Below are 18513 nucleotides of genomic sequence, written 5' to 3' on the forward strand. Positions count from 1 at the left end.
CCAAATTGTCTCCCTATTGCAGAGACCTTTGCATTTGTAGAGGATCCCAAGGAAGGATTTTGCCTCCAGGTTGTACTATCCTTGTGCATCTTCTTGCTGTGCTCAGGAAGAAGGAAGCCAAGATAGAAAGAGACCCTCCACGGAAGCTCCAATATACCCAAGGGAGCCTGGAGGGAGGGGTCAAGAGCATATGGTCTGACTCTACCCCAGGGCTGCTCTGAGTGTTCTCTCCTCCATAAGAGCCTTCCCAATCCAGGAAGAGAAACAACTCTCTGAAAAGTCACTCTCTCTCTCTTCCTTAGCCCCATACTCAGGCCAATCCATCTTGCGTATATACCCTAAAAAGAAAAGCAAACCGTCTGCCCCACAGGCAGCCTCAGCTCATGCTGGTCCTATTAGCTGTGGTTGTATGTGCCATGTTGTGATTCACAGCCTCCTTCTTACTTGGCTTCTGTTGCTCATGACGTAAAGTACAGAAGGTGCTCTTTGGCCTTTCTCATTAAGGATGAGAGTAGAAACAATTCATTTATTCTATTTATCCAGCCAATATTTATTGAGCACATTTGGTCTGATAGACACTGTACTGGGTGTGTATTTGCATCCTGAGCCTTGACTTAGGGCTCCATGTAGCAGGTCCTCGCACCCTGTACTGTGAACAGCAAGGATGAGGATCCCTACTTCATAGACAAGGGAGCTGAGACCTAGAGATAGTAAGGGCCACAGAGAATGGCAAGACTCAGGTCTTCCCAGGACCTACCTTTCAACTCTCTCTCTTCCTTACCCCCATACTCAGACCAATCCATCTTGTATAAATACCCTGACACCCTGACTCTGAGCACAGGTGATTTCATAGTCCTCAGGTGGGGGCTGGTGCTGGGAAGGCCCCAGATGGGAACCTCCCAGACTAAGTCAAGAGCTCTTCTTAGACAAGGACACTGTTGAATTCATCTTTGTAACCTCAGCACCTAGCTCCAATCTCTGGCATGTAGTAGGTTGTCTGAAAAGTGAGTTAAATGATTGAATAAAGTTGTGTAGTTTTGGCCTCTCAGATTCTGGAATCTTCCTAGTCTCATTCAAGTCTTAGCAGAGGGGACATTCCCCTTAACCTCATAGCCTCTTCATTGCCCTATTCCTAGATAAGACAAGTGCCAACAGGCTACAGTGGGATCATTCTTGAAACATGCTGGGAGTTCCTCAAGAGTGACAGAAGCTGGGTAAGTCAGGGAAGAAAAGACCCTGGGTCAGGGTGGTCCCCAGTTCAATTCTCCATGTTGTAAGGGATACAGCAAATCCTGGCTTGGAACCTGGTGCCAAAGAGCCCAAGATGGTCGAGATGCATGGCAGCAGAAGGTTCCACACAATGTGCGATACCTGAGGTTAGGTGAGATCCAAGCTGGTTTCCCCTTTATTCTGAAAGGAGGACTCCGAAGGGGACACAATTTGTAGCCTATGACAGAAGAGTGCTCAAAGTCAAGAAGCAGCATGAACCATGGAAGAGCATGGGGTATATTTGGGAGACTAACCAGCTATGTGATGGGTGGGCAGATATGGACCCTGAGCAGCAGAACAAGCCTGGGGAGGAGACTGGAACTGGCTCCCGGAGGGCACTAAGTGCTGAAGGCCTAGTATTGGACAGCCTGATTGGACAATGGGGTGAAAGGGACAAGGTGATATCCATCCTGCGGTCAGAAAACTCTTACAGCTTGGCAGGTGATTCCTTTAATGGGGGTGAGGGAGTCAAATTTGCATAGAGACTGCTTTAGTCCATTTGAACTATTGAAACAAAATACAGGTAGACTGGGTTGCTTATAAACAACAGAAATTTATTTCTCATGGTTTTAAAAGCTGGAAGTCCAAGGTGCCATCATGGTTGGGTTCTGGGGAAGGCCCTCTTTTGAGTTGTAGACCGTGGACTTCTCACTGCTACTTCCATGGTGGGAGAGGGGCTAGGGAGCTCTCTGGGGCCTCTTTTGTAAGGGCACTAATCTCACTCATAAGGGTTTCATCTTGATGACCCAAGCACCTCCCAAAGGTCCCACCTCCTAATACCATCACATTAGACATTAAGATTTCAACATATGATTTTTGAGGGACACACATGTTCAGACCATAGCAGAGACCGACAAGGAGGCCATAGTGGTGGTCTTAGGTGAGAGGCGATCAAAACCTGAATGAGGCAAATGTCTGTGGGGAAGGAGAGAAGTGATCCTATTCAAGAGACAGAGGGCAGATAGAATGGACAACATTCATGGCCTGATCAGGTAAGAGAGCCTGGGAAGGTGGGATGACTCCAGGTTCCCTGGCAAGGGGCCTCAGTGGATGATGGCGCCCCACACTAAGGTGGGGAATTTGAGAGGAGTGCAGACTGAAGGTAAGATCACAATTCCATTTTAGACACTTGGGTTTGAGGGTTCCTGTCAGATACTGGGAGAGATGCTCCGGGGCAGCTCTGGAATTTCACACAAGAGCTGATGGGACGTGTGACTCGGAGATTCTCGGGCCACCTACAGTCAAGTAGGGCTGTATGGGGAGGTTGTACTGAAACCAGCAAGACACATCAGGCCATAGAAGGGAGGAGAGAAACAAACAATGCACGATCCCTTTGAGCCCCGATTTCACCCAGAACCAACGACTGCCGTTGTTAGAGATCCTTCAGTCTTCAAACTGAATACATAAACATCAAGGTTAGATTCGCAGTTTTTGGTTAAAGCAAGCCATTACCTGTCCGGTAACCCAAGATGTTGCTGAGGTGTATTAGCTTTTGATTTTCTGAATCCTATTTCCTTAAAATGCACCAAATTTGCATCTGTGCTTAGAGGCAGAAAGTTCCCAACTTAAGATGAAAAGTCAGTCATCAAGGCAGCCTTTTTCCTCAGCTGAGGCTTGCACACCCAGTGTTGTCAAAGGCTCCTTGTACAAGATCAGTTGAATTTCCTCCGTTTTCACCAATTTACATATTTTTCCTTCAGCCCTCCAAAGGAGCACACTTCAGGATTTTCAAATTTCCTCCTGGCACGTTACACAGTACGAAAAGGCAACATGGCCCCCCAGTCACTGAGGCTCCCATGTGCCGAGGAGAAAATGTTTACGGTACAATTTAGCCTGCAGCAAATTTTTTATAAACCTCAGGGAAAGAAGAAGAAACAAAAGCTGTTGAAATGTGAAAATAATTAGAGAAGAGACTTTCCCAGGGAACAAACATGGCCCACACTGTACGGAGGGAAGAACAAACAAACTTTGGGGAGGTTATGGAGTTGTAAAATCCTTGTTTACTTCTGAAGAAAGAAATAAAGTTGGAGGGGAGCCACCGGGTCTGCACAGCCATAAATCAAGTTTGGGGGTAGGGTGGGGGGGTGAGGAGGGAGGGGTTAGACTATTAATCCAGCGTCCAAAACAAAGCAACATTCCAGCCGTCCCTGGTGGCATGTGAACCTGTACCGTTTGATTTCTGAGGAGACCTGGCCCCTGCCCAGTGTCACTGTCTTTGCGATGTCAACATGCCCCGGCCTGCCCCCGCCACACGGTCACCCCATCAGCAAAGCATTTGGTTTGGGTTAAGGTTTCTGACATGGAGTCGCAGGGTGGTTCGACTTTCAAAAAGCAAAGGGGGAAAAAAAATCAAAACACCCTAGTTCCCTCTTCTTCTCAAGCTAAACTTTCCACAGCAGTTTCAGCAGCGACAGAAACCACCGGTGGCCCAGTCAGGCGCAGCCAGGGCTGGCCCAGTGAGGCGGGAGGAAATTCCCACAGCGCGGGGCTCGGCTCGGGGGAAGGGGCCCTCCCCGGGCCTCTTCCCGCCCAGGCCTGAGGTGAATTTGCCTGTGAAAGGTCACCACGGAACTGCCTCCCAAGGCTTTGGGATTTTTCTCCAGGCGAAGGAACGCGTCAGGGTTCTGGGAGAGAACAGTCCTGTTTCCTATTAAGTCAACGGCCTAGAAATGACATCCAGAGTCACGGAGAACCTGAGGCCTTTTAAAGTGACAAAAACACCAGGTGTGAAGTGACAGTCCTCACATTCACCTAACAGCCCGAAGACATTCATTGCCTAGACCTCAGACTTCTTTCCCTTTTCAGAAATGAAAGCAAGGGGGTTCAATTCACCCAAAGCTGACTGAGTGCCTCCTGCCTGCTGGCTAACCTAAGCGCTGTAAATGCATTGTCTAGGGTGATCCTCACAACATGTCAACGAGATAAATACCATTATCATAAATGTCCTTATTCTCCTGCAGATGACAACACTGAGGCTCAGAGAGTCCGCATGACCGGCCCACTGTCGCACAGCCAGCAATGTGGTTGCGATGCCAACTTCTGTCTGCCTCCAGCTCCATTTCTTTTAACCACGAAGCTCGCTCCACTCTTCCGGCAACACAGGTTCTGCTGGTAGGGGCGGTAGCTAACTGATCGATTGAAGGATACAGGAGATCCAATTTCACTAAAGTTAATTAGCTTCATTAAGAACCTGGTAAAAAAAAAAAATAAATTAAATTAAATGAAAAAGGACTGGGTAGCAAAGAGTCCTAACAAATAAGGATATTGCTAAGAAACTGCCGATTATTGAGTACTTACTATGCCCCGGGTAAGCACTTCGCATAGGTAATTTCAACTGCCCCACAAAAGTACCCTCTGAGGAAGGTGGTATCACCATTTTGGAGCTGGACTGAGTCAGAGAGAAGGTGAAGAGCTTCCCTAAGGTCACCTCACTGGTAAGTGGTAAAATAATCTCAGCGTGTCATCTAGGCTCTAGAAGGGATCTAACACTGGTTCTGATGTAAAAGATCAGGGTCTTGTGGTCTCTGCAGAATGTTACCTATAGGGAGGTGTTTTTTTTGTTTTGTTTTGTTTTGTTTTTTTGACCTAAAAGGACTAACTGTATAACTTCGCACTACGTTGGGTGCCATCTTAATTGATTTTGATATGCCAAAGACCAAAGGCCTTTGGTTTAAGATTTCTGAAATGAAGTCGCAGGGTTGTTCGACTTTCAAAAGAAAGGGGAAAAAATCAAAACACTCTAGTTCCCTCTTCCTCTCAAGCTAAACTTTTGGTATGGCCAAAGAACAAAGCCCCAAATCAAAGTATGAGAACAAAACAACAAACTAATAAAACTGTCCCTTCTGACTCCTTTGACTCCCTGTGATATGAGTAAAGAGGCCTCCTAGTCAACTTCTGTAGGCTGCATCAGTCCAGAGCTTGTCTTCTATGGAAGCAGAATTGGAACCCACGCCAACTACCCTGCCATGATATTTTGTCGTTCTTTAACAGTAAGATACTAGCAGCTGCCCCATGTCTTCATATGACAGGTAGGTTATTATCCCATTTTCCAGATGAGGAGATCCTGGTTCAGAGATTTGCCCAAGCTGAAGCAGCCAGATGATGAAGTAATCAGGACAAACACTGGGGTCTTTGATATTTTCTGAAGGGCTCTTCCAAGCACCCATACTGCCTCCATGACTCATCCTTATTTCATTTCTGCTACTTCTTTCCCTCACTTTGCTACATGAGTTTCCAACTGCTGTAATAACAAATTACTACAAACCTGGTGGCTTAACACACCACATTCTCTTTTAGTTCTTGGGTCCAGAAGTTGGAAATCAGTATCACTGAGCTGAAATCATCCTGTTGGCAGAGCCGCAAACCCCGAGGAGGATCTAGGAGAGAATCCATTTCCTGGCCTTCTCTGTGTCTACAGCTGCATTCCTGTATCCCTTGGCTCATGGCCCCTTCCTCCATTTTGATAGGCCGCAGCGTAGCCTCTGATTCCACCTCACTCTTCTTGCAACACATGGCCTCTTCCCTTTGTTGTAGTCAAATCCCCTTCTCTGTTTCCAACCACACATATTACCTTCCTTGCACTTGATATCCATGCTGCTTCTGCCTCCCTCTTACCAGGACATCTATGATTGCATTTAGGGCCCATCGGATTAATCCAAGATAATCTCAACAACTCAAGATCCTTCACTTAATTACATCTTTTCCTATGTGAGGTAATAGTTGTGGGTTCTGAGGATTAGGACCTGATATCTTTGGGAAACAATTTTCAGCCCACCATGCTTGCCTTCCCCCTTGAAAATTGTGCTTTGTGTTATTTTTCCAGGAGCAAAAGTAGGGTTGAGTTTGGTCATCTGCTTCTGTTGCCTCATCTCCTTGGTGACCATGAACACTATACCCACCTGTTTCTTTCCAGTTATTCCACTTTGTGTGCCAGTTGCCCTGTTAGAGTATCCAGTCCGTGACGCTCCCTTCTGCAGTTCTTATGAGAAAGCTTAACACAAGGCAATGCCTGGTTGAAAGTCAAGTACAAAGAATTAAGTTCAGGAAAAGGAGAAAAGTTATCTTTGGGGAGCTGATGACCTAATTGAGGGTATTGCATACATTAGAAAAATGATCTAGTAATACCAAAGATTATCCACTAAATGCCAAGTCCTGAAGGGAAATAGGAATTTGGAAGAGACGAGGGTCCTATGAGCAGAAGAGGTCATGAAAGCCTTTCTGGAAGGACCACAGCCTGCAATGAGTTTTAAACATTAGCTAATATTTTTAAGAAAAGAAGGGAACTATTCTATCTGAGCATCTTCTGTGGGCTAAGCCCTTTATACCTGCCATCTCATTGCTCTTTGCCACACCTGGGGTGGTGGATATGATACATTTTCAGATGAAGAAACTGAGACTTGATCAGAGTTTATATCCCTTTCTCAGCTGGTAGATGGCAGAGCTGATATCCAAGCTTGGGCCACCTGTCTAGAGCCTGTGCACTTGGCTTGCAACCCCGATTACTGGGGTAAGTCACAGTGCCATGACCATGGTGTCCAGTTGTACTTAGGGAAGAAGAGGCCCCTATCGCAACAAGCAGAGGAACAGAAACCACACACATTAGCACAGAAACATGAACACCTGAGCTAGCAATGGCTGCACACCGGTGGCCCACAGCCTATATTGAGATAACAGGTGTATTTTTGGAAGGACCCAACCAAGCTTTATAGAAAATCTGAAGCAGATCCCTGTATATATATATATATAAATAGCCATCAGCGTGGTGAAGGGGGTGTATTTTCATTCCTGCCAGGCAAAATCAGCTGGCATTGGAAAGGACAGAAGCTCATCACTTTGAGGCATGAATCTCCAGACTTCTAGAGGCATGTGAGTTTGAGAGTTCTAGTAAAACAGTATCTTCCAACATGCAGACATCCATTTGGAAAACCAAAATCAGATATTTTCTATCTTCCATCTTCCATGTTAATTATAATTTCTAAGTAATGTCAATCTACTGATTGAAAACAAATCAAAGCACAATTAGGTTTTCAAGCAAGTTGTCCCCAAGGCCCATCACTGTGCATCTTCAGTATCACTGGCATGACTCTGAGATTAATGATAACTCTTGTCAGAGGCATGCTGTTTTACTGTACAAAACATTTTCATGTGCCTTAATTTGTATTATCCTCAGAAAAACAATATGAGTTAATGCTTACTATTCCTGTCTACAGATGAGAGAACTCTTTAAAATAGCAATTGTACCTATTGGAAAGGACACTAGTGTTTGGGTTGAAGCCCTTGTAAGGTTTCAGTGCAGGGCTTGCCTTTCCTAGACCATCAACTCATATATATCATATGGGGCTTGTCAGATAAATTGGCTTGCATGGACCTATCTACCCTGAAAATCTGTGAAAGAAGAGAAAAATATTATAACTCTAAACATATGCACTATTCTTTGTAATGGCTTAGAATTGTCACATTTTGGAATAAACCATGAATCTTGGTGGGAGGGTTGGGAAGTTTTAGCATCCACTTTGCTCTTCAGCACCAGTCTCATCCTGTGTTTCTGTGGGCCTGGGAGGCCCTCCTGGATCTCCTCACAGCCCATCAGATTTTTAGAAGGCATGAACTCCTGACTGTGGAAACCTCAATCAGTGCTCTCAGGGAAGTGAAGCTCAGAGAGTTTCAGTAACTTGCCTGAGGACACACAGCTAGTGAGTAACAGTGAATCAGAGTTCAGGGCCCCAAGCACACTGGGCAAGACTTTGTGATGAATCCCAAGCAAGAACATTTTCTCCAGTTCTGAGTCCTCTTGGAGTTGAACGTGAGTTCAGATCTGTTCTTGAGGCTGGATTTTTCTGTCATACTCAAGTAACACTTACTTCTGGGCCTTTGGGAGGGTCTGAGACCTTAGCTTTAAACATATACATAAAGATTGATGGTATCACAAGGCAGGCTGTGGATATATCTGAGCCAATGAAGGTGCTCGTTTGGGTCAAAAACATAAGCTTTGTGATATGCTGTCCCCCTGACCAGCTAGTACCATCCATGAGATACACGCAGGTGCTTATGGATGGACACTGCCTAGGAGGTTTCCTGAGGTGTGCTTGCAGTCCAGGTTCACCCCCGACTTACCCAGTGGTCTGCAGCATCTCTTCCACTTCTCTCTACTTTGGCTTCCTCATCTGGAAAATGGGAAGACAATGTGAATGTCCAGAACCTCCTGAAGCACAAGACCACCAACTCTACATGAGCCTGGGTCTAAATCTCAGCTTGGTTCCTTACTGGCCCGTGTGACGTGCAGTGTGGTATTTAATCTTCTGAGTCTCAGACTCTTCATTCATCAAACAAGGATGAGAATTATGTTTCAGAGCATTGTTAGGATGAAATAAAATAGTTAGGGTAAGGATCCAGGCATTTAGGATAAAGACAGCCATTTTGGTTCCAATATGAAAAAGGTCTGTGAAACAGAAAGAGCTACTGAACTTTAAAGTGGAGGCATTATCATTGCTGGGTTATTGTTACTACCCTTCACAGATGGGCCTGGACACAAGGCCCAAGGCAGTAGGAGGTAGGAGAAGGCATGAGTCATGGGAGGGCAGCTCCAGGACTTCTCAGTCCAAGAGGCATGACATTTTTGGCCAGTTGTAGAATCCCCCCACTGCGTTCTCCACCCCCAAAGGCGCGTGTGTGCACACACACACACGCACACACACACACACACACACACAATATTAAGAAGTAAACCACAGCATTTGAAAACCTCCCGTTGGTTTTGCCTTTCCTTCCCCCATGTATTGTTTTTGGGAAAGGCTGTTTCAGCCACAGCACTGCCAAGAAAACAGGGTGGTTTCCCTTGACCACTGGCCATGAATATGTCCCTTTTCCTAAGCTTTGGTGCAGGAGCCCACAAGTGATTTTAAAAAATAATAAAATTCTTCTCTATAAATAAACCCTTATGCTTTCTGCTGTGGGTCTTGGAGGGATGAGTTTCCTCTTCTTTTGAACTAATTAAGGGCTACATTCCCCTCCCCAGAGGAACCACACATCATGAAGCCAGAGAGATTCTGGGTAATCATCCACCATTGTGTTTCCGTCAACTCAGGAATGGCAACATTCCAGAACTTTTACTTAAAGAGCCACCCTGCTCCTCACCAGACACACATGCCTCCACAGAAAACCCCATCCCAGGTTCCCCTGGAGATTTTACTATTGTGGCCTTTACTGACTTTCCAGAGTGGGACAAATTAAGCATTTGCAAAAATTTACTCAGTGGCATGGAGCAGTAGAAGAGGATAAATTTTGGAGTCCAGAGACCTGGGATGGAATTCTGACTGTATTCTTGCCCAACAGGGTGATTCCGGGCAAAGAACTTAATTAACATCTGCGTGCTTGCCTCGGCTTCCTTGTCTTGAAATGGTGGTGAAAAAGAGCTTATGCACCGTGGTGAAAAAGAAGCAAGATAGGCTGCATGTAGAGCCTCAAGCACACTGTTGGAATTTAATAAATGCTCATTGTTATCATGTTCTCTGCCTAATTAATTATCAGTAAGAAAAAGAAAGCTTACTCTGCTGGGTTCATGGAGAGGACTTCACAACAGGGTAACATACAGGGATGGAGTGGGGCTAAGGGGCCCAATAAGGGATACTGAGGTACCCAGAGCCCCGCCATGGTGGGGAGCTATCACTACCCCTGTACCTGAAGGCGAAGGAAGAGGGCCAGGTGTTGCTGGAGCCCAGTTAGGGGTAGAGCCTTAGGAGAGGGGCCACTGTAGGAGCAGTAGTTTTAGAGGAACGTGACCATGGACAGAACCAAGCACAGAAGCAGAAAGGGAGCTGGGCGGGGGGGGGGGGGGGGGGGGGGGATACCCCCATCTCTTCTCCTTCCCCCCTCCGATCTCTTGTGATGCCTGTCACTGGCCGAGCTCAGCTGGAAGATGCAGACGAGGCACTCTGCCCCCACCCCCACAGTGCAATCACAGGGGCAGCTTCCCAGGGCATAGTGCAGACCAGAGAATAAATACCAGTGGAAAGAGGATGCAATCACCAGGCTGGTCAGAGAGCGGAATTCCTTGTGATTTACATATTGGCTAGTATTACTCAACCTAAACCATAAACAAAACTCTTGCAAAAATCCTAAAGTGATGATGGCAATCACATCACTTCAGGCCTAGAAACTCTATGTTGTTCCCCACTGCCCAAAGGAATGATTCCCCTACCTCCACCCCTGGGATCCTGTTCCAAGCCCCCTCTTCTAGCTTATCTCCTATCTCTTCCCTACTTGCACCTTCTGAATGGCCCATGTCCTGTCAAGCTTCTTGGCTTTGCATTTGCAGTTCTATTTGAAACTTGTGATGGGCAAAAGTCCTTACCAGTCCTCCATCCCTGTCTTCTTGGCTTTACTGACTTCTTGTTGTCCCCCAGCACTAAGGCAGGGCATCTTCTCCTTCAGGCAATGTGCCTTACCCATTTCCCACTAAGTTCTTATACAGGGGCGGCAGAGTGTCGTTACCACAGAGGCTCTGGAGCCAGCCTGCCCAGCATGCTATTTCTGGTAGCCACACACTTAAAAAAAAAAAAAATATTTATTCATGAGAGACACAGAGAGAGAGGCAGAGACATAGGCAGAGGGAGAAGCAGGCTCCCTATGGGGTACCTGATGTGGAACTTGATCCCAGGACCCCAGGATCACACCCTGAGCCAAAGGTCAACCGCTTTGCTCAACCGCTGAGCCACCCAGGTGCCCTTCAGCCACACTTTCCAAGTGGCACTGTGCCCTTGCCACTGAACCTCTCTGTGCCTCAGTATCATTGGGGTGATGATCGCACCCAGCTCACAGGGTTTTCCTAAGGATTAAATGAGTCAATATGTGCAACTCGGAAATGTGCCTGCCTGGCATATAGTAAGCACCTAATATTAGCCAATCTATTTTTATTTTTTGTTATCACTATATCATAGTACTTAACATGTTATAGTATAAGTCAAGGTGTATTTGTCTGATTTCCCACACTGATTTTTTTTCAGCAATTCAACTATACGGTCCACATGTGTATTCTCGGTACCTAGTCCACATAGTATGTGTTCAATAAATGACCAATGAGTGAATGAATGAGCAAGGGGGTATGGGAATGATATGAGGACTCAAAGTCAGTTTCTGCCATCTGGTCTGGGCTTTCGTGTGAAGCAGACTATAGGCCTTTTCTCAAGAATACGTAGAGCTAATGAAGTCAGATCCAGAAAATTTAAGCCCCTCCAGAGCAAAACTGGGCCACCCAGCGGGGCAACTCCCCTGCAGGCCTAGTTTGGGTGGGTCCCCGCCCTGAGCAGCCAGCCACTTTCTCATCTAATTGTGTGATAAAAGAAATAGTTCCTCCACCCTTTGCACTTCCTCCTCCCACATTAAAAACTAAGAGTAAAGATCCGCAGTCATGCAGAGCCCCAGTTGTCTCTGGAAAGACACACACTTCTTTCCTCCTCTCCAGGCAAAATTTGCCATTAGGACATTCGAGGTGGAGGTGTGTGGTCAGAGAACCTCATGAGCCCCCCAGGTACGCCTGCAGATTCCTCAGGTCTCTGGGTCCCAGGAGCAGGTGTGGGCTTGGGGAGGAGGGATTCTGATGCTCTGCAAAAGACACACAGCAGCCCTGATACTCTTCTGGGCTTCTGTGACTTCCTCTTTCCTTCCATCCACACATTTGTGTTCCCTGCCAGAGTGCTTCCCATCACATTCAAGGAAAATAAAATGCGAGGTCCTACAAAGCCCGCGTGATCTGCTTCCTGGCTGCCCCTCACCCACAGTCTCCCTACAGCCCCTAGGCACCCAATCTGTCCCTCACTAGGCCTACTGCAGGCCAGCAGGCCTCTTGGCTGCTTCTCTACAAACTGAGCACACGAGCGAGGCTCTTGCTTTAGGCATCCTCAAGGTTCTGTTCTTCCCAAGGCTCTTTCATTTAACAAACAATTTTTAGATTTTTATTTTTAATTATGGTAGGAAAAACACGCACATTTTTTTCATCTCAACCATATTAAAGCATACAGTTCAGTGGCATTAAGTATATTCACACTGTTGCACACTCACCCCCACTATTCATCTCCAGAATTTTTCCTCTTGCAAAACTGAAACTCTGTGCCCATTAAACATGAATTCCTCATTCCCACTTCCCCCAGACCCTGGAACCACCATTCGACTTCCTGTCTCTATGAATTTGCATTTAAGTAGAATTATACAATATTTGCCCTTTTATGGCTATCTTATTTTGCTTATATAATGTCCTCTAGACTCATCCATGTTATAGCGTGTGTCAGAATTTCCTTCCTTTTTAAGGCTGAAAATATTCCATGCATATATATATACTACATTATGTATATCCATTTATCTGTTAATGGACACGGGTTGCTTCTACCTTTTGGCTATTATGAATAATGCTGATATAAACATAGGTATGCAAACATCTGTTTGTGTTCCTGCTTTCATTTCTTTTGGGTATATGCCTAGAAGTGAAATTGATGAATTGTGTGTGATAATTTTATGTTTGTTTTTTTGTTTTTTTTTTGACAAGTCAGTATACTGTTTTCCACGGTGGCTGTGCCATTTCTACTTCCCCAATAACAGTGCACAAAGGTTCCAATTTCTCTACATCTTTGCCAGCATTTATTAGTTTCTGTTTTGGGTTTTTTGTTTTGTTTTAATAGTACCCATGTGAGGTGGTATCTTATTGTGGAAGAAACCTAGTTCACCAAAGTTTGGTGACTTCCAGGGCTATTATATGTGACAAACTGAAAACACATGTTTTTGAAACTCAAAAGCCTATGCTCTTTTCTCTATGACAGTTGTTCTCAAATATTTTTTAAATTTAACTAAGCAAAAAAATATATATAAAAATAACCTTGAGGCACCAAAAGAGTGTTGCCAACTTTTTATTTGGCAAAACAAAGACCATTGGAAAGCAATTAATTTGCCATAATGTCACTATTCTTGCATAGGAAGAAAATTTAACCACACACCCTTCAGAAAACACACACACACACAATAAAGTTTATCTAACTTAATAAACTTAGCTTTATGAAAATGAAAACCTCACTCTACTGTCCTACCCCAGTAGTGAGGACTGTTTCCCAAACTGTAACTGTCCTTTTCTTCTTGATGGCAAGTGACCCAAACTTGGAAGGCCCTCAGCTGGGTGCTGTGGGAAATACCAAGCCAAGTGCAAGTTGACCTTGGGGGCAATTTGGACAGGCACGGAAAAGAGAAAATTAAGTGTCCCACGGGTTAGCCAGCCTGCTCTGCAAGTGACGAGGAGGTAGAAAGCTTTTCCAAATCCTGCCATTTCTACCAACTTCGTGACCTCTCTTAAACTTTTCTCCTCCTCTCTCTTACCACTAATCCGGGTCTTGTTTTTGAGAGGAAATTTAAAACTTCCGTACAACAAGAGCCATCATAAATAAAGGGGGTAGATGAACCATGAATGGCAAAAGCAGGTATGTATTGAAGAATTTATAAAACAAAGATTTGTATTAAATATATATAAGGGGCACCTGGGTGGTTTGGTTGGTTAAGATTCTGCCTTCAGCTCAGGTCATGATCTCAGGGTCCTGAGATCAAGCCCCATGTCAGGCTCTGCACTCAGCATGGAGTCTGCTGGAAAAAAATTCTCTCTCCCTCTGCTCCTCCCATGCTCTTTCTCTCTCTCTCTCCTTCCCTCCCTAAAATAAATAAATAAAATCTTTAAATACTTATATATTAATATAATTTCAGTAAGGAAAAAGAGGCTTAGGCAGTACTACCCTGCTATGCCTCTGCGCCCAGCCTCACCCAAATTAAATAGTCTCCCATACCCAGAGAAATTACTGGAAACTGAGATTGAATCAATTCATCACACACCAAGATGCAGTGGGCTGTTCTCACAGTGGCCAGCTCAGGATTTGGGACCAGATGTCGTAGTTTCCATCCCAGCTCCCTTTTTACTAGCTTCCTGACCTAGAGCAAGTTACTTAACCTCTCTCGGTTTATTCCTTTATAAATGAGACTAGTTGTATGTACCTTTAAGGTTGTTGTGTGAAATAAGTGTCACCACTTCTAGAAGTTACTGTTTTACAATACTGCCTGGCCTGTGGCAACTGTTGAAGAATTATTAGCATCATCTGCAGGAAACCCTCCAAGACAGAACCTTCTTCCCTTCTTGCCAAGGCTTTTGCACTTCCCTAGGACCCTGAGTACCTCTTCCTTACGTTTAGAGAAATAAGATATTCACCATGCAGGTAAGCATAAAGGGTAATAATAATGAACAGTCCTGTTTCTTCCATTCTGCTCCTCAAATCTTACCATTTGACCATGTCTGACTCAGATTTTTTTTAAAAGCAGAAGTAAAGATGTAGCTCCTTGTGAGCCTATCTCAGATCCCTCCTCTCACTCCCCAGATGTGGCCACTATTCTGGTTTTTATGTTTTCTATTCTTTTGCAAACATTTACACTTTATCCAGAAGCAGTATGTGGTAGTATTTTCCTGGGTTAAAAACCTTTAGTGATTTCCGTCTGCCTACAAAATGAAGTGTAAGCTACTCTCTATGACAACAGTAAAACACCTCCAGACCCTGGCCCTTGTTGGCTCCTCCTGAGGCAGGTGTATTCTGCTAGCATCTGTGCTTCAGACACACCACACTGCTCCTTTCGCCCTCAGCACACCAGGCGTCTTCACACACTGACTTCCTTTGACACCTTTATATTTAACACAACTGTGACAAGTCCCTCTCTCCCCCGCCCCAACATAATATTACCAAGGCTTCAGGAGTGGGGTGCGAGGCTTGGCGTGCAAATGAGCGACTGTGTGCCAGACTCTTCTCCTATGTTATAGTCACATTTAATTTTCACAACACTGAGTACAGACCAGTGACCTCATTTTATAAACAAGGAGGTCGATGTTCAGAGATGTTAAGTGACTTGCTAAAGACACACAGCTATGCTTTCTACGCTGCAAGTGGCAGAGTCAGAGGCTGACCCTTCAAGGGTCTGGTGCTCTGTTTACTGACCTGCTTCATGAGGACTAGGTGTGAAACTTGGCTCTGCCATTTACTTGTTTTATGACCTTGGACAAATCACTTCTCTTCTCTGAGCCTCTGTTTCCTCATTTGTAAAATGAGAAGATTGTACTCATTGGTCTGGAAGCCCCCTGTCTTCCTAAAGACACAGACCTCTTGTAATGTCTCTATAGCTTCATACATTCCTTCAGTCTAGGGCGTTCCAACTAAGAAGAGTCAACTCTCTGAGGATGATCCCAAGTCAGCAGAAACCTGACAATCCTCTCCAACACTCTTTACAGTTTCTACACCAGTCTCTGAACTAGCAACTCCTGCCACAGGTCTGCATGTCTAGGCTCCTGCCTGGCTTGCTGCATCTCTTCCTGAAGCCAAAAAACCATAAAGAGGAGAGAGAGAATGAATCCAAAGACAATATTTTCACAAAATTACATTAAATTCTCTGAGTGACCATGTGCAACCTACTGCCCCACTCTGAGCCTTAATGACCTCACTTATAAAACAATGGAGGTTGGTTTCCAGTAGACTGAGGTCCCTTCTAGATCTAAGCTTCTATGATGCTGGGCTACTACAAACCACCTGTGGCAAGACTTCACTTATAAAAGTATGAACCATTAAACAAAGGCCCATTCTCCCTGGGAGAACCTGACCTCAGCATATTCAGATGTCTCTTTTGGAATCCAGAAGTCCCTACTTATCTTCAGGGGAATACGTTCCAAGTCCCCCAGTGGATGTCTGAAACTGCAGATGGTACCAAACCTTATATACACTATGTTTTTTCACGTACATACATATGCTACAGTTTTAAAAAATATTTTATTTATTTATTCATGAGAGACACACAGAGAGAGGAAGAGACAGAGGCAGAGAGAGAAGCAGGCTCCCTGTGGGAAGTCCAACATGAAACTTGATCCCAGGACCCCAGGATCATGACCTGAGCCAAAGGCAGATGCTCAACCACTGAGCTACCCAGGTGCCCTTAAAATTATTTTATAAATTAGGCTCAGTAAGAGATTAACAACAATAATAAAATAGAACAATTATAACAATATACTATAATAAAAATTATGTGACTATGGCCCTTTCTCTTCCAAAAGAAAAAAAACACCCCTATTAGACTGTACTCACCTTTTTCTTATAATGACACGAGATGATAAAATGCCTATGTGATGAGACAAAGTAACATGAATGATGTAGGCACTGTGATGTAGCATTAGGCTACTCTTGACCTTCTGATGGTACCTCCAGAAGGAGAATCATTGACTTCTTGACCATGGTTGATGGGGGATAATTGAATCCGTGGAAAGAGAAACTGTGGATGAGGGGACTACTACAACTGGCCACTATCCCAACTTCAAAGTCAGATTGGAGAGAAGTTTCCTAGAAGAACAGGGATTTAAAACTGAGAAGAGGAAGAAAAGAATGGAGTAAAACAAAGTGCTATTCAACCAAGTCAAGACATTTAGGATGACAGACAAGTTTGCTGAGACTTCAGAGTCAGGTGGTCTTAGAGTCAACTCCTCATTCCATCACTTACCGTGTAAACTTAGGCATGAGCTTAATAAACTTAACCTCTCTGCGTTTGTTTAAACATATGTTATAAAAAAGTAGGTTAATCATTTTTACTCACGATGACTTGTGGGGCTGGATGGAGATGGTGTGTGAAAATGGCTGTTTAATGCAGTGAAGGTGTTCCAAGTTACCCATTGTTTTTATCGTGTGTTTTCTATTTAAAGAGAGTCAGGGACTGCCAAGAAAATACAAAGAAACTTAGGGCCAGATGTTTTCCAGCCAACACATCTATGAGAAACATACTCTGGGAGCATCCTTCATCACAGTATCCTAAAACTGAAAGTGACTCTAGTAATTATCAATTACAGAATAATTACACCAGATTTAGTCCCCAACATCCTCACTGCCCACCACTGCTTGAATGCTGGCACAGACGAAGCCAGAAGAGTGTATTCATAGACAGAGGTGAGTTGAAGCAGACCCCTGAAATGTTGAATGTCAGACCCAGTGGACCTTCCAAAAAAATGAGGCCTCGGTCTCCTTTATAACACAACAGTCACCAAACCATTTGCAGTCTGCAATCCCCTCCAAGTTATATTATTCCACTGAGCCTTTGTTCTTGTTGTTCTCTTTCCTGGGAACTCTCCTTTCTTCTTCACCTAAGGAGATACCTACTCATCCTTTAAGATGAAGTTCAAACATCACCACTTCTGAGAAGTCCTCAGTGAAGTCCCACCCCAAGCTGGGTTAAGTGTTTCTCTGTATCCCCAGCTCCTTTTACTGAGCACTCACCTAATATGAGTGATCTATTTATGTATCGGTCTCCTTCTCAGACTGCGGATCCTCATAACCAAGGACCTTACCTTATGTACTTCATATCCCAGCTCTTCCCACAGGGCCTGACTCAATGAACAGAAGCTGTCTGAGATGCTGAGCCTCCCAAAGGGTCAGAGAGGCCTGTGGAGAGCAGGCTGTGGCTGTGTTGCATCGGGAAGTGGTGCCCAGGGAGTGTGTGTGGCAATAATTAGAGGCTGGGTCTGGTCTCCTGAGTAAGAGGAAATGGAGAAGAAAGGTTTTTATTTCAGAAATGCTCTGGGGGTTGTTTTGGTTTTATGTCTGTCTGCCACCAGCTGAATTCATGGAGAAGCCTGTTGAAAGCCTCATGACAGACATTTCTTTTCTTCTCCATTATTCCCAACAAATTGGTGGGATGCTGGACACATGTCTCAACAAAATTATGCTCCGCGAGCAAGATGGGAGCTATTCTTTGAGGGGGATTTGAACAAGGTAACGGGGTGTAATTCTATTCCATTATAACCAAGTTTTTTGGCCATTTGGGAGAAGGAGGGATGGACATTCTTCTAATCCAAGTATCTGACATTACACTACGTGCTTTCCACATGTTTACAACATATCGTGAAGTTAGGGATTAGTTGTCTATCTTACACTTGGAGAAACTAAAGGTCTAAGGTTAAGTAACTTCTAATGGTTAAATAACTTTTAGCTAATTCTCCATTGAGTTAGGGACCGATCCAGGTATAATCTCCAAATATATGCTTTTTTATAGTCTCATAACCAATAAGGTAAAGATTATAAGTTACCTATCAAATATCCATTTCCCCCTTTATGGTTATATGTGGAACTCCTACTCTCTGCTGGGCAAATTGCTGTCCAGAATAAACACATTTCCCAGTCTCCCTCATGGCTGAAGAAGGTTCTATCC

General features: G+C 44.6%; 1 long non-coding RNA gene across 2 annotated transcripts; it reads right to left on the reverse strand.

The window, feature by feature from the left end:
* Positions 1 to 1802: 1802 nt before the first annotated feature.
* On the reverse strand, positions 1803 to 17804 carry LOC112926090 (uncharacterized). Of its 2 annotated transcripts, XR_011995982.1 has the most exons (6): positions 17654 to 17804; positions 16909 to 17025; positions 16407 to 16658; positions 8383 to 8432; positions 6168 to 6277; positions 1803 to 4459 (listed from the first exon to the last, which is right to left on the reverse strand). It is a non-coding gene; the product is annotated as an uncharacterized lncRNA (long non-coding RNA). The 2 variants fall into 2 exon arrangements; XR_003236258.2 differs by lacking the exon at positions 16909 to 17025.
* Between the last annotated feature and the right edge of the window lie 709 nt (positions 17805 to 18513).

Source organism: Vulpes vulpes, chromosome 12 (assembly GCF_048418805.1).
Source record: "Vulpes vulpes isolate BD-2025 chromosome 12, VulVul3, whole genome shotgun sequence".
In the NCBI taxonomy this organism is placed as follows: domain Eukaryota; kingdom Metazoa; phylum Chordata; class Mammalia; order Carnivora; family Canidae; genus Vulpes; species Vulpes vulpes.